The sequence below is a fragment of the Otolemur garnettii genome, unplaced genomic scaffold, assembly GCF_000181295.1.
Source record: "Otolemur garnettii isolate 467f Iridium unplaced genomic scaffold, OtoGar3 scaffold00036, whole genome shotgun sequence".
NCBI classification, from domain to species: Eukaryota; Metazoa; Chordata; class Mammalia; order Primates; family Galagidae; genus Otolemur; species Otolemur garnettii.
Genome location: NW_003852431.1, coordinates 5,980,444 through 5,992,428, shown reverse-complemented (window position 1 = coordinate 5,992,428; position 11,985 = coordinate 5,980,444). Strand labels below are relative to the sequence as shown.

The following is an 11,985-nucleotide window of genomic DNA, read 5'->3' as shown; positions in this document are numbered from 1 at the left end:
TTTTTTAGAATATCTCTGTTTCTTTTAAGACATCTTCTCAGTTTCCAATGCTCAAATCCTTAGTCATATTTCAATTCCTTCTCTTAAGTTCTGCATATTCAAATTCCTTGAAAGCACTTTTGCATCTTTTCTTACCTGTACCGTAAGTTCGTTTCTGCAGACGCCTGTGTTTCCTGATAGTGGTCCTTTCTTCAGTTTTGTGTCCTTTCACGTACATACTACACAATGATGCTATATCTTCTCAGAGTTCAGCTTCGAGATGTACATTGTTTGAGATCTATGATAGCACAGATCCGAGACATTGGGGGTTTGAATTTTGGCTCCAGTATGTGTGACTTCAGGTGTTATCTAAGTTCTCTGTGTCTCAGCTTTCCCAAATATAAAACAAGAATAATACTAGTGTCTCTAATAGAGTTTGGTCAAGTTAAATGGGTTTATGTATTTGGATTTTTTAGAATAGTGCCTTCCACACACTAAGCACTAGATAAGTCTTATCTAGCATTAATAAAACCATAAATAAGTTCTTATTGGCTGCAAGACATCTTAATGGGATAGCTAAGATTCTTTGAGATTTGTTCAGATGTTGTATTCCAACACACATAATTCAGTGTCTGGGTGAGGAAGAGACACTGACTAAAAATTGTTGACTTTTCAAATACCAAATGGCCATTTGAACAGTTGACAGAAAGATATAATGGCAATAAATAAATTCTTAGTAATGTAGATAATAAAAATCTTTCTTGCTAGGTTATGGAATCTACTCATTATATTTATTGCTGAATTTTTTTACTACTATTTTATTAGGAAGACAGCACTTACCATACTGTTTTTTTTGTGTTTTTTTTGAGACAGAGTCTCACTCTGCTGCCCCCAGTAGAATGTCATGGCATCACAGCTTACAGCAACCTCCAACTCTTGGGCTTACGTGGTTCTCAACCTTCCCAATGCTATAGCCCTTTAATACAGTTCCTGTGGGTCGTGACCCACAGGTTGAGAACCGATGGCTTAAGCAATCCGCTTGCCTCAGCCTCCCAAGTAGCTAGGACTACAGGCACCCGCCACACTGCCCGACTATTTTTGTTGCAGTTGCCACTGCTGTTTTAGCTGGCTTGGGCCAGGTTCGAACTCACCACCCTCAGTATATGGGGCTGGCGCCTTACCCACTGAGCCACAGATGCCGCCTACACTTACCATACTTTTACTGAAACATATTTCAAATGTTTACATTACAGTGTATTTCAGATATTTACTGATTTTTCCTCTCCTACTACATTGTGAAACTTTTTAAGGTCCTGGCCATAGACTATGATCACAGTCATATAATAAAAGATCCTGGCCATACAATAGAAAAAAGTCTGGTTGAAAAATCCTAACACCAAAGTATGCTTAATTAAGTAAGCAAATTAAATAAGCAATTCAATGATTTTGAAAATGTTCACCAAAGTTTCTTTCTTTTTTGAAACTAGAAGAAAATGTAAAGCCTAATACATAATGTGGAGTATGCATGCTGATAATGCCACTCTCAAACATTTGAGAAAGTAATTTTTTTTTTTTAAAGTAAAAATATGGAACGCTTCACGAATTTGCGTATCATCCTTGCGCAGGGGCCATGCTAATCTTCTCTGTATCGTTCCAATTTTAATATATGTGCTGCCGAAGCAAGCACGGAAGTAATTGTTTATAATCTTACTTGCTGATTGACTTTTCCTTACCTCTTGTATAAAGCATCTTGTTGTATACTTATTTTCAAGATGCAATGAAATTGATGGAAAAGAATTGATGAGAACTGAGAAGGGGCTTGGCTTTCTTTTTCTTTTTTTCTTTTTTCCCCTTTCAGTGGGGGATTAAGGCAGGGTTTGGGAGCAGGGATAGCATAATGACTATAATTTCAGCTACTGCATTGGTCCTTATGAAGTGTCTGTACATTTAACACTCCATATGGTAATTATAACTTCCCTCGAATGAGTCAGGGTTGTTTATGCTTTCATAAATCAGGCAGCTGCAGCAGAGCAGACAGATTCCATATTAGCACTTCCTCCTAAGACCGTGAATATGCTGAAATGATTTTTGCAAATTTCTCCTGAATTCAAGTTGTTTGTTAAAAGTGATAGTTTTATGGGACTGCCACATGGAAAATGTCCTCCACTCTCAGATTTTCCATTTGTGATATAAATCTACCTTTAGTACCAATTTTAGAGGCATTAAAGCTGATATAATAACCCCCAGCTGAATTGATAAAAGGAGACCTTAATTTACAGGTGGGGCATAGTTATATGAAATGACAGCTAGAGAAGTTATGAGTAAGACCTGAAACATTGCACATTAACTGCTTGATAATTTATTTCCTGCACTCAGTCTTCTGACTTTACCGTGCAGGGCCAAGCCCTCCTATAACAAATGCTAGCTGTCCCATTGCTTTCTTTAGCTTAATGCTTTGAAATTACATGAAAATACATGGAACTTTGTGTTTAAATTATCTTTCATTAAAAATATATAAGATATCTTGAAGCGAAAAATTTTAATAATTGTGAGAAAGAATATATAATTGTGCATATATCTACCATATGTAATAATTGCATGAGATTTAATCGTGTCATCATGTCACCTGTGGTGGATTATTTTATATCTCAGGTCTCAGTGATTTTAGCCATAAAATAAGAGTTTCCAAGTCAATTGTAATTTTTAGATAAGAGAATTTGGAAAGAGAAGAAATAGCAGATGTCAGAAAATAAAGATTCTCTTTAGGACCAAAAGAAAGTATGGCTAAAAAATTATAGAACCAAGAGTATAATGGTTATAAATAACCATTAAATGATTTTTGTTCTTCCGTTTTCTTTTTGGCTGGAAGAAAATAGAAAACATCAGTGGTAAGATTTTCTTTCATTCTATATGTGAAAAACTGAAAAGCAGAGAGGTTAATAGGAATTTTCTGAGGTCATCTATTGACAAATGGCAAAGCTGGACCTTAAAAGCAGCTCTCCTGACGTCAAGGTGATTGCTCTTTCCATTACTTCATTTCAAGACTTGGGGTCTACAGTCCAGCACACTTTAGAATTTAGATAGTACAAATGACTCTGAGAAATGAGTGACCCAGGGGTCAGAAGGAGAGTAAGAATCAGGGCAACTTCTGCAAAGTAGGAAAAGGAATAATCTATGTAATTCTTTCCTTTCCTGATAACTATTATACTGTTCTAAGATATGTTAATTAGGTTTTCACTTGATCCATTCTTAGATGCTTTATCTCCAAAGTAGATGAGATTTATCGACGTGTTGTTACCAAGTGTGATGCATTTTGACTGAATCAAGCATAACGTTTGTCGTATTTAGGATGTATGTCTCTCATGTTGATTGTCACGATGTTGAAGTTCAAATGCAGGACCTGTTTATACTGAGCATTAATTAAAAGTCCAAATGGGATGATTACTTAAGTACGGATATTCTGAAATGACTGCATAGCAAGAAAGTAAGTGACATAAAGGCCTCAGGTGTGAAAAGCTTTGAGGCAAGTGGGCGGAGGCAAGAGACACCACTAAGAATGCTCGCAAGTTATTTAAAGGACAGCTAACTGCCTTCCCATCACAGTCAGGATCTCTGTTTTTGTTTTCTTTCTCCCCAGCCCTGTCCACTTCCTGTGAGTTCTAGAAGTCCATGTCAGGCCATTGTGAAATGAATACATCCTCACCAAGAAGCATATGAAAAACCTCTGACTGAAGCAAGGGTCAAGGTATTTCTTGTTATTATTATTTTGAATCTGTTCTCCTGTTTGCTTTGCCTTACCCTTTTCAAGTGGTTCAAATTTTTGTTTCCCAATAGACACTGACACTACCCTCTTGCCCTGTTTTGGTGTCCATGGCCACCTGCCCCTTCACAGCCTCCCTTGATTCTTACCCTTAGTTTTCCCTGTCACGCAGTCTGTGTTTACACATATCTTGTCTCAAGTCATAGATTTATTCTGAATAATTCTTCTTGTCTCCATTGACTAAATTTCCCCAATCCTTCCCCTACATCCACAACTGGCTATATTCTATGATTCAACAGAACATGTTTGAGTGTGTTTCCTCAAGGTAGTTGAAGAAAAAATTCATAATTGTAATAGCATGTGTTACATAATAAATATTTATATTTTATAATCATATGATAATAATACATTGCAGTAGATTTACAATTACCTACAAATTTAGCAGCTTCTATTTTAAAATGGGCACCATTTATTAGCCACAACCCGGCACAGCACGTTGTCTTTACCGTGTCATTTCTTTTTTACAGGGGGTCTAACAATATTACTTAGAAATATCATGGCCCTGATATTCCAAATTAGGATACTGAAGCTAGGATGGAGTAAATCACTTAGCTTGGATTTCACAGCTATCAAGTGGTAGAGCTAGGACTTAAAACCTAGTGCATTGGACTGAAAAGTTATTTGTGCTATAATACATATAATTTGGGGTACCACCCATGAAGGTTTTTGCTCATAGTACAAATTTACTCATAGTTCAAAGAAGATGCCATGTAGTGGGTCTAATTTAAAAGCCAGGATTTGTTTGTGAACTTCAGCAACTCCATCGAATCATTATGTCTTTTTACCTGGTTATTAGGTGGCTGTTATGATACTCTGTAAATAATATTTATTAATGATTGAAAATGCACATTATTCTGCATTTCAAATATTGACTTGGATGCATGGATATTTACATATGTAAAAACTGGACTTTGGCTGCTTTCTTTCTAGCCTCTGCCATTTGTGCCCTGATGGAACGAGAGATCATTCTCATTTCTTCATCAAGGATTTTGGTTGGGGTTTAGGACCCCTCATGAGTTTCAGATGTTATTTGAATAATCCCCTCAAATGTGTTTGTATGTATGTGGGTGTATTCTGTGTACTTTTTAAATAGATATATTTATCTATAGGTATATTCATTTATTTATGTGAATATATGCTTATATTACCATATTATTTTTGTAGATGTGTTCATCAGTGTCTCAAAGGGGTCTGAGTTCTCAAACAGGCTTAGAACTAATTACTGAATCTCAAAAAGTCTACTATTAGGAAAAAACCAATTGCATCATTATGTTTTTCAGGGATAATCAATAAACAATAAATTTACTAAACTATGTTACCATTTAGCTCCATTTTTCTTCTTCACATACAATCATAGAATAAGCAATTGTAATAACTGAGTTTTGAAATCTTTATGTCAACATTCCTGGTCCATAAATTTAGGAATCTTGCTTAGAAAGGAAAAGAGATTATGTAAGTGGAAGAAAGAAATCCTTTCTGCCTCCTGTATTGCTAGACCAGGGTTAGATTCTGTCTGTAGACTTAATCAGGTCCTTGCGAGTATTTATATCATTCATAATCTCAGTTAAATCTTAGAATGAGTAATGGAAATTTCAGAATTTGATTTATCAGTAGATGTTAAAGAAAATGGCATTGCTCTATATACTTTTTTTTTTTTTTTTTTGGCTTGTTTTACTCTCTTAGTCTGGTGTAATGAAAGAGGAGAGTAGATTTATGGCAATTAGAGAGCAAAAAGGGAAGAGATAGTCTTAAGTCATTCTGAAGACTCTGCAATGCCTCCCCATTGAGAATAAAATCCAAAACTTTTTCAAAGTAGCAGGGTTTTATGTAATTTTATGAATACACACAATTTGAATCTTACCATATTAAACTTTGCGCATTAAACTTTGATCTACATAGACCATTTTTTTTCCTCAAAAAATCTTGGACCACCTTTTATTTTTATGTTCATCATTATTCATTAGCTATAGCCTTCACTAAAATATGAATAGCTGATTCCTGTGAGAAGAAAATACATCTGTCATATTCCATTATGCTTCAAGCACTTATCAAAGTGTTTCACAGGTAGTAAGATACTCATAAGGGTGTATTAAATACAGCTAGTTTTGTATAAACACGTTATCTTCTCTCAGAAATGAAAGGAAATGAAGCACAAGTTCAAGTATTTGAAAAATTTATCCATTGATCTCCGTTTAATTCATTTTTTAAGAGCTCCAAATATGTCCTATGTATAGTCTTGGCTTTATAATGTGGTCAGTGGACCTCACTATACTGATTACTATCAGACATTTTAATATGTTAAGTTGATTTGCTGGTCTTATCTGATTCACATATAAATTACAACCCTAAATGTTAACAGAATATGACAAAGAAAAGTTAGAGAAGAGATCTAACCCATAAAGTAGAAACATTATAACCCACATGTTCTATGACAAAGCTCTGAACCTTTGGATAAAGACAATGAAAAGTTAGGGTAGTGCCTGTGGCTCAAAGGAGTAGGGTGCCAGCCCCATATACTGGAAGTGGTGGGTTCAAACCTGGCCCTGGGCAAAAACTGCAAAAACAATAAATAAAAATAAAAATAAAAGACAATGCAAAGTGAGCATGAGCAGAACTTTGGAGGACTTTTTATTTGTATATGCGGGGGGTTCATTTAACTATATACAATTTTTTTCTGTTAACAATTATTAGTTTTAGCTTCATAAAACCTTAGAACGTTAATTGGATAATGCCATTCCCTTTTTCCTAAGAAAAATCATGACATTTCTCTAGGGGCAGGTGGTACTCGGATTTTATATTCATTTTCAACCCACAGATAGAGGGAAAGAGCAATTGCAATGAAAAAATAGGTGCCATTTGCTTTGAATTCCCCTACAGACAAGATATGAAATGGGATTTAGATCATGTTCTAATAACAGTAAACTCATTCAAACCCCCAAAACAATACGTTCACTAAAGTGAACAATACAGTTTACAGTATTCAAAATGACAGGCTGATCAGTGACAATAAATCAAGTAAAATTAATGTTATCACATATTTAATGCTATTTCCCAGATGTCCCACAAAGTTCTTTAATTCTTTAATTAATGTATTTAGTGTGCATGGAAACCTACTCAGAAGTACTATGGTTATTCCCTTGATTCAGCTGAAAAACAAATGGAAGCTCAGAGAGGTTAAATGAAATTCCTAAGCTAGTACATGAAAGACTGGATTGCAAATCAGGGCAGTCTGTCTTTCTAAGCCTATAAAAAGGAATTTCTTCAGGCCCTTGATCTTTCCTGCCTTCTTTTTATGTCCTTCCTTTAAGACTAATCAGTGTGTGGTTTACACCTACCATGATGGATTGCCATGGTTACCCAAGTTAACAGCACAGTAAACTTCAAATGAACACTTTTATAGTCATTCATTTCTAAGTGGCTTTCATTGAACATTTTTAAACACAGGTCACAGAATAATAATTATCACTGAAATATCATTGTAGAAAATGGATCTTTCAAATTTACCAGGAATTTATGTAATGAAATGTTGGTATCTTAAAAAGGCAATTTATAGATATTGTGACTCAATTGTCATTATTCTATGAAGAGTTATCAATTATCCCCATTTGATTAGTGACTCCAGGTGATGTTACAGAAGTGCATGACAGAACTCACACATTGGTTTCACTTAGCATCTGGTGTGGTTTGATGTTTTTGTCATATTCAAATAGATATTCCTCAGAGGATTTTGCTGAGGCATTATCTACCTTACAGTTGATCATTCTGACTTGTGTAATATGAATCTGGCCAATAATCTTCATGCATCTTTGGGCAGAAATCACACATTGGAAAATAATTTTAGAACATTTCTACAGTGGAAGCTTTTGGATGTTGAGTAACAGAGACCTCAACAAAAGCAGTTGTTGGAATGGTTCACAATTGCCAACAGTGAAGATGTGTTCGTAAGATACAAACACAGGTGATCATAATTGGCAGGGATTCACATTCCAAGTTACCCAAGTCTTGGACCTTTCTTGCCTCTTTTGTGCTTCATGAGAACGTATCTCTTTACCTCTGTGTGTATGCATGCATGTGAATATATATATTTATACACATTTATGTATACACATGTATAAAAAAGAAGAACACTTGTCCAAACATCTCTTTCTTTTTTCCCTGGAAAAACCCTCTTGTTTATTTGATTAAACAAAAATAAAATCAGCTTCATAGGAATGGTTTTAAAGTCCAAAGAGACACCAACTCTGTTTTAAGGCTGTAGCAGCTGGTGCAACATCTCCTTGCTACCTTGTCCTGCCTTCTCTGTGGATCACAGTGATACATTCAGAAGCCTGTTAGCAAACACAGGAGTCTTTGAACACCTAGCCATTGGTTCTTCACCTGCTAATTGCCTGTCATGTGGCCTGTGATATTAACGTTTAGGATTTAAAAGTGAAAGCCAAAGGGAGAACAAACAAAAACCCACTTTTGCCTAGAGGTTTGGAGGGAAATCTTCATTTCCCCATCCATCCACTGAATTGATGGGATTCACACTACCATGGCAATGCCCACTTAAAAAGTGGCAAGAGGCAGACAGCACCACATGTGGGCCTGCAGCCTGGTTTCTGCAGATAGGCAAGTTATAAGCATCTCTTGTGATTGTGTTGAGCCACAGGACTAGTTCTGGCCAATGGGCTGAATTGGAATTGACATATGTCACTTCCAGAACAAAGTGGAGCAGAGTTGAATTTTTTATTCTCTCATTCTGTCTCTCTCTCTCTCTCCATTTTTTTTCTGCTACAGTGATGGAGAAGCCAAATACTCCAAATAGCATAATTAAAAACGCAGGTTCCCTGGATCCCCGAATCACTGTTTGGATAGGGGTTACCCTGCACCAGCACTTTGAGAGTAAGAAGTAGGATTTTTTATGTTGGGGACTTGTTTATTATTGTAGCATAATTTGTCAGCCAAGTACTCACTAGAAAGCAGTTCAGATTGTGCAAAGAGGGTGAATTTAATGCAGGAAATTGGTTATACACATGATGTGAAGAGAGAGAAAGCGAACCAGAGATGGTAAGGCAACCCAGAGATTAGCAATAACAAGAAGCTGCTACCGTGGGAATAGAAGGACAATGTAAGAAGGTGATATTAACCCAGCAGTCAAGGCCAGGGAAGAGAGCTAGAGCCACAGGGAGACTGGCTCATGGAAACTGCAAGGAGATGGGGAGTGGCGGTCTGGTGGGGGCTGGGAAGAGAGCCCCAGAAAGCAGTGATGATGAAGCACCCTCGTTTCTCTCTTCCCCTAATTTCCTGCCAGAGCTTTCCATGGGCCTCTTCCATCAAGAATCTGGAGGGAAATGGGAAATACAGACCAAAGAGGGCGAGGGACAGTGTGAATCTTAAAGCAAGTTGGCATAGTAGCCCGGACTGTCCTGTGCAGTAGATGGTACTGTGAAAAAACCACAGAAGAAACAGGTGTTCCTCAGGTCGGAAAGATTAATCCTCTTCTTTGTCAAATCAAGGGTGCCCGTGCTTGGTTTTGTGGCCTGAAGAAATCACTTTCCCCTTGGTATTGATAAATTCCTGGAGGCAAAGGGGGAAGAATGCTGGACTGGGAAGGAGGAAGTGGAGAAATAGTTCACATTCTTCCTGTAGGCAGATGGCTTTCCCAGGTTTGGCTTCTCTCATTTAGCTCAACGGGCTTCCTCGGTGTGCTTATAGCAAATGAAGAATGTGGACATTGCTCTTGGGAGAGATTATCAGAGGATCACAAAATTAGGGCCTGAAGGAATGTGGGCCAGCTTCCTGTGGAAGAGGCTGTTGGTTGGCACCTAATTTTATTCAGCTGACACTATATTGAGTTAAAAGATACATTGTCCGGCCTGGCTAGCAGCAAATTGAGACTGTATGACAAAATACTTGTAAATTTAGGAAAAACGCCCCAAAACTCAGCTGGAAGGTAGATCTTTTTATTCTCACGTCCTTCCACGTTCTTACCAGTTGAAACACTACACTCATGTCTGGAGCGCCCGGGGCCCTGCTAAACTATGTGGCGACTCTCAAGTACAGGTGCCATGCTGTAGAGCGAAAGGTGAAAGAGAGACAGAAACTCAGGGCTCTGATGAATGGAGCCCCCAAAGCTGCCTTAGACTGTGTTCCTCTAGAGCTCTGTTATGCGACTGTTATACATAAATGATTTAATTGCTATAATTTGGAGGTTTTTTTACATGCAGCCTAACTCAATTTTTACTAGTTTTTCCTTTTTTCTCCCTCAATAGCATCTATTCATCTACCCAAGTTCAAAAACAAAAAGGACATTTCAAGCACTGAAATCTTTTTCTCATCACGGCTGAACCTACACCAGTGGTGTATAATACCTATCACCAGGTTGAGGGATTAGGGAACGTATGCTATGGATCCCTGGCGTTAAAGAAGGCAACATTCTGTGGTCAGGTCCTAAATACTGACACAATTTTTTTCTTCCCACATGTCTCTTTCTGACTGACCCCGTGAGAGTTCAGAGATGTGTGTTTATCTAATGGACTGACTAGTGATGGAAGAGATAGCTCAGAGATATTTGAAGCAGGCTACAGGAATCCCCTGATTTAGTCCATCACAAATCCACCGTTGATCCTGGATGCAGGCTTCAGCTGGCAAGGGAAAGGAAATACAGAGTTCAAAGCAAGGTGAAGAGGCTCATGGCCAAAACATCCCATGTGCAGAAAACTACTTACGGCCTACCCTAGCCCATATGGAAGTTCACTGCTTTTCCCATTTAGAGTTCCCAAGAGAGCCTGTCTGGAAGGAGAAATAAATCCCAATCCCCACTAACACCAGACCCTGCTTACTGCATGTGGGATATTACTCAGCAGGCACAGCTGCCCTTGCAGTTTTATATAAACATCGGAGGCCTTTCCTAAAGCATGAATCTCACTCTTTCTTTTAGAGCACTCTCCTCCTAATTCCAAATTCTCTGCACATACATCATCTGCAGAAAATGGACCAAATGTAAATCATGTGAAAGGGTGAAAAGAGATGGTATTTGGGCCGGGACCCAGAATAGCAACCGTCTGAATCCTTCCCTCAACCCACACTGCCCTGAATGCAATGTGCCTGACAGACATGTGCACAGAGGGCAAGGTCAGGGGAAGGCATAGTCTTCATCATTACGTGGCTTTTGCCCTGAGTCCCAATGTAATATCACTTCCTCAAGCTGTTACCCAATGGAGCCAGCCCCTGTCTCATCTCACCTGTCAAACCTGCGGGAGCAGATCCCATCACTCCAGACTTGGGGGTTAACTTCACACCCAAACTTTCCACCCAAGTAACATTTCTTGCCTTTCACAATGACCCATTCTTAAGAAAGTCCGTAAGGTCCTTAAGAAAGATGAGTGAAGCGGAGGCAGGGACTAGTCCTGTTTGGCTGGTAGATGTGCAAACAGTTGGACAGGAGCATTAACTTTCTGTAAGAGGCCACGGTTAAGATGTCATAGTCTTGTTTTTCTGTCCCCTTGTGGAGGTATGAAATCTATTCCACATTAGTAGAAAGGCTAGTTTTGCCTGTTTAACATCCGTTCTCTCTTTTATTAGTAATATTCTCCTGATTTTTCTTACTCATTCTAACTTTATGTAGTTCAAGTGCCACTAATCCTACCTCCTTGCTTTTGGGTAGAGAAATATATTCCTTTTTCAGGCAGTCAGAGTGTTCCACCCTTCAGTGACAGTGACGTAGAGATGATAATGAAGCCAGATGGAAGCCAGTCTCAACTTTGTAACTTTCATTAGAGCCCTTGAAAAAGAAGTCATACTTTCGAGTAGAGTTTCTGGAACTGCTGGTAGCCATTTTATCATCTTAAAGTCTTCCCAAGAATGGGGCCAACACCGAGGAAAAGATACATGTGTTATCTCTGGAATTTTCTATTTACTGAGGCAATGATTTCTTTTGTTTTTTCCTTTCTTCTTTCTTCCTCTCTCCTTCCCTCTCTCTATCACCCCCCCCCATTTTATTTTTGCCAAATTCTGCATTTTGTTATTTTTATCTAATAGATACTTTTCAGAGGTTTGCTGCATATAGATTGCCCAGAAGAGCTGCCTACTCTGTTTATAGAATGCACGTATCTGGACAATCTCTTACGTCTTTATTCATATGTGCTGTTTGGGGGGTTGGTAGTCTGTGTTGGGCCAATGATTGGAGTTCAGACTCAGTACTC

The 11,985-nt window shown here is 38.1% G+C and overlaps 1 non-coding gene across 1 annotated transcript; it reads right to left on the bottom strand.

Moving 5' to 3' along the window:
• Positions 1–1,559: 1,559 nt before the first annotated feature.
• On the bottom strand, positions 1,560–1,666 carry LOC111725293. The gene has a single exon (XR_002773387.1). It is a non-coding gene; the product is annotated as a U6 spliceosomal RNA (small nuclear RNA).
• Between the last annotated feature and the right edge of the window lie 10,319 nt (positions 1,667–11,985).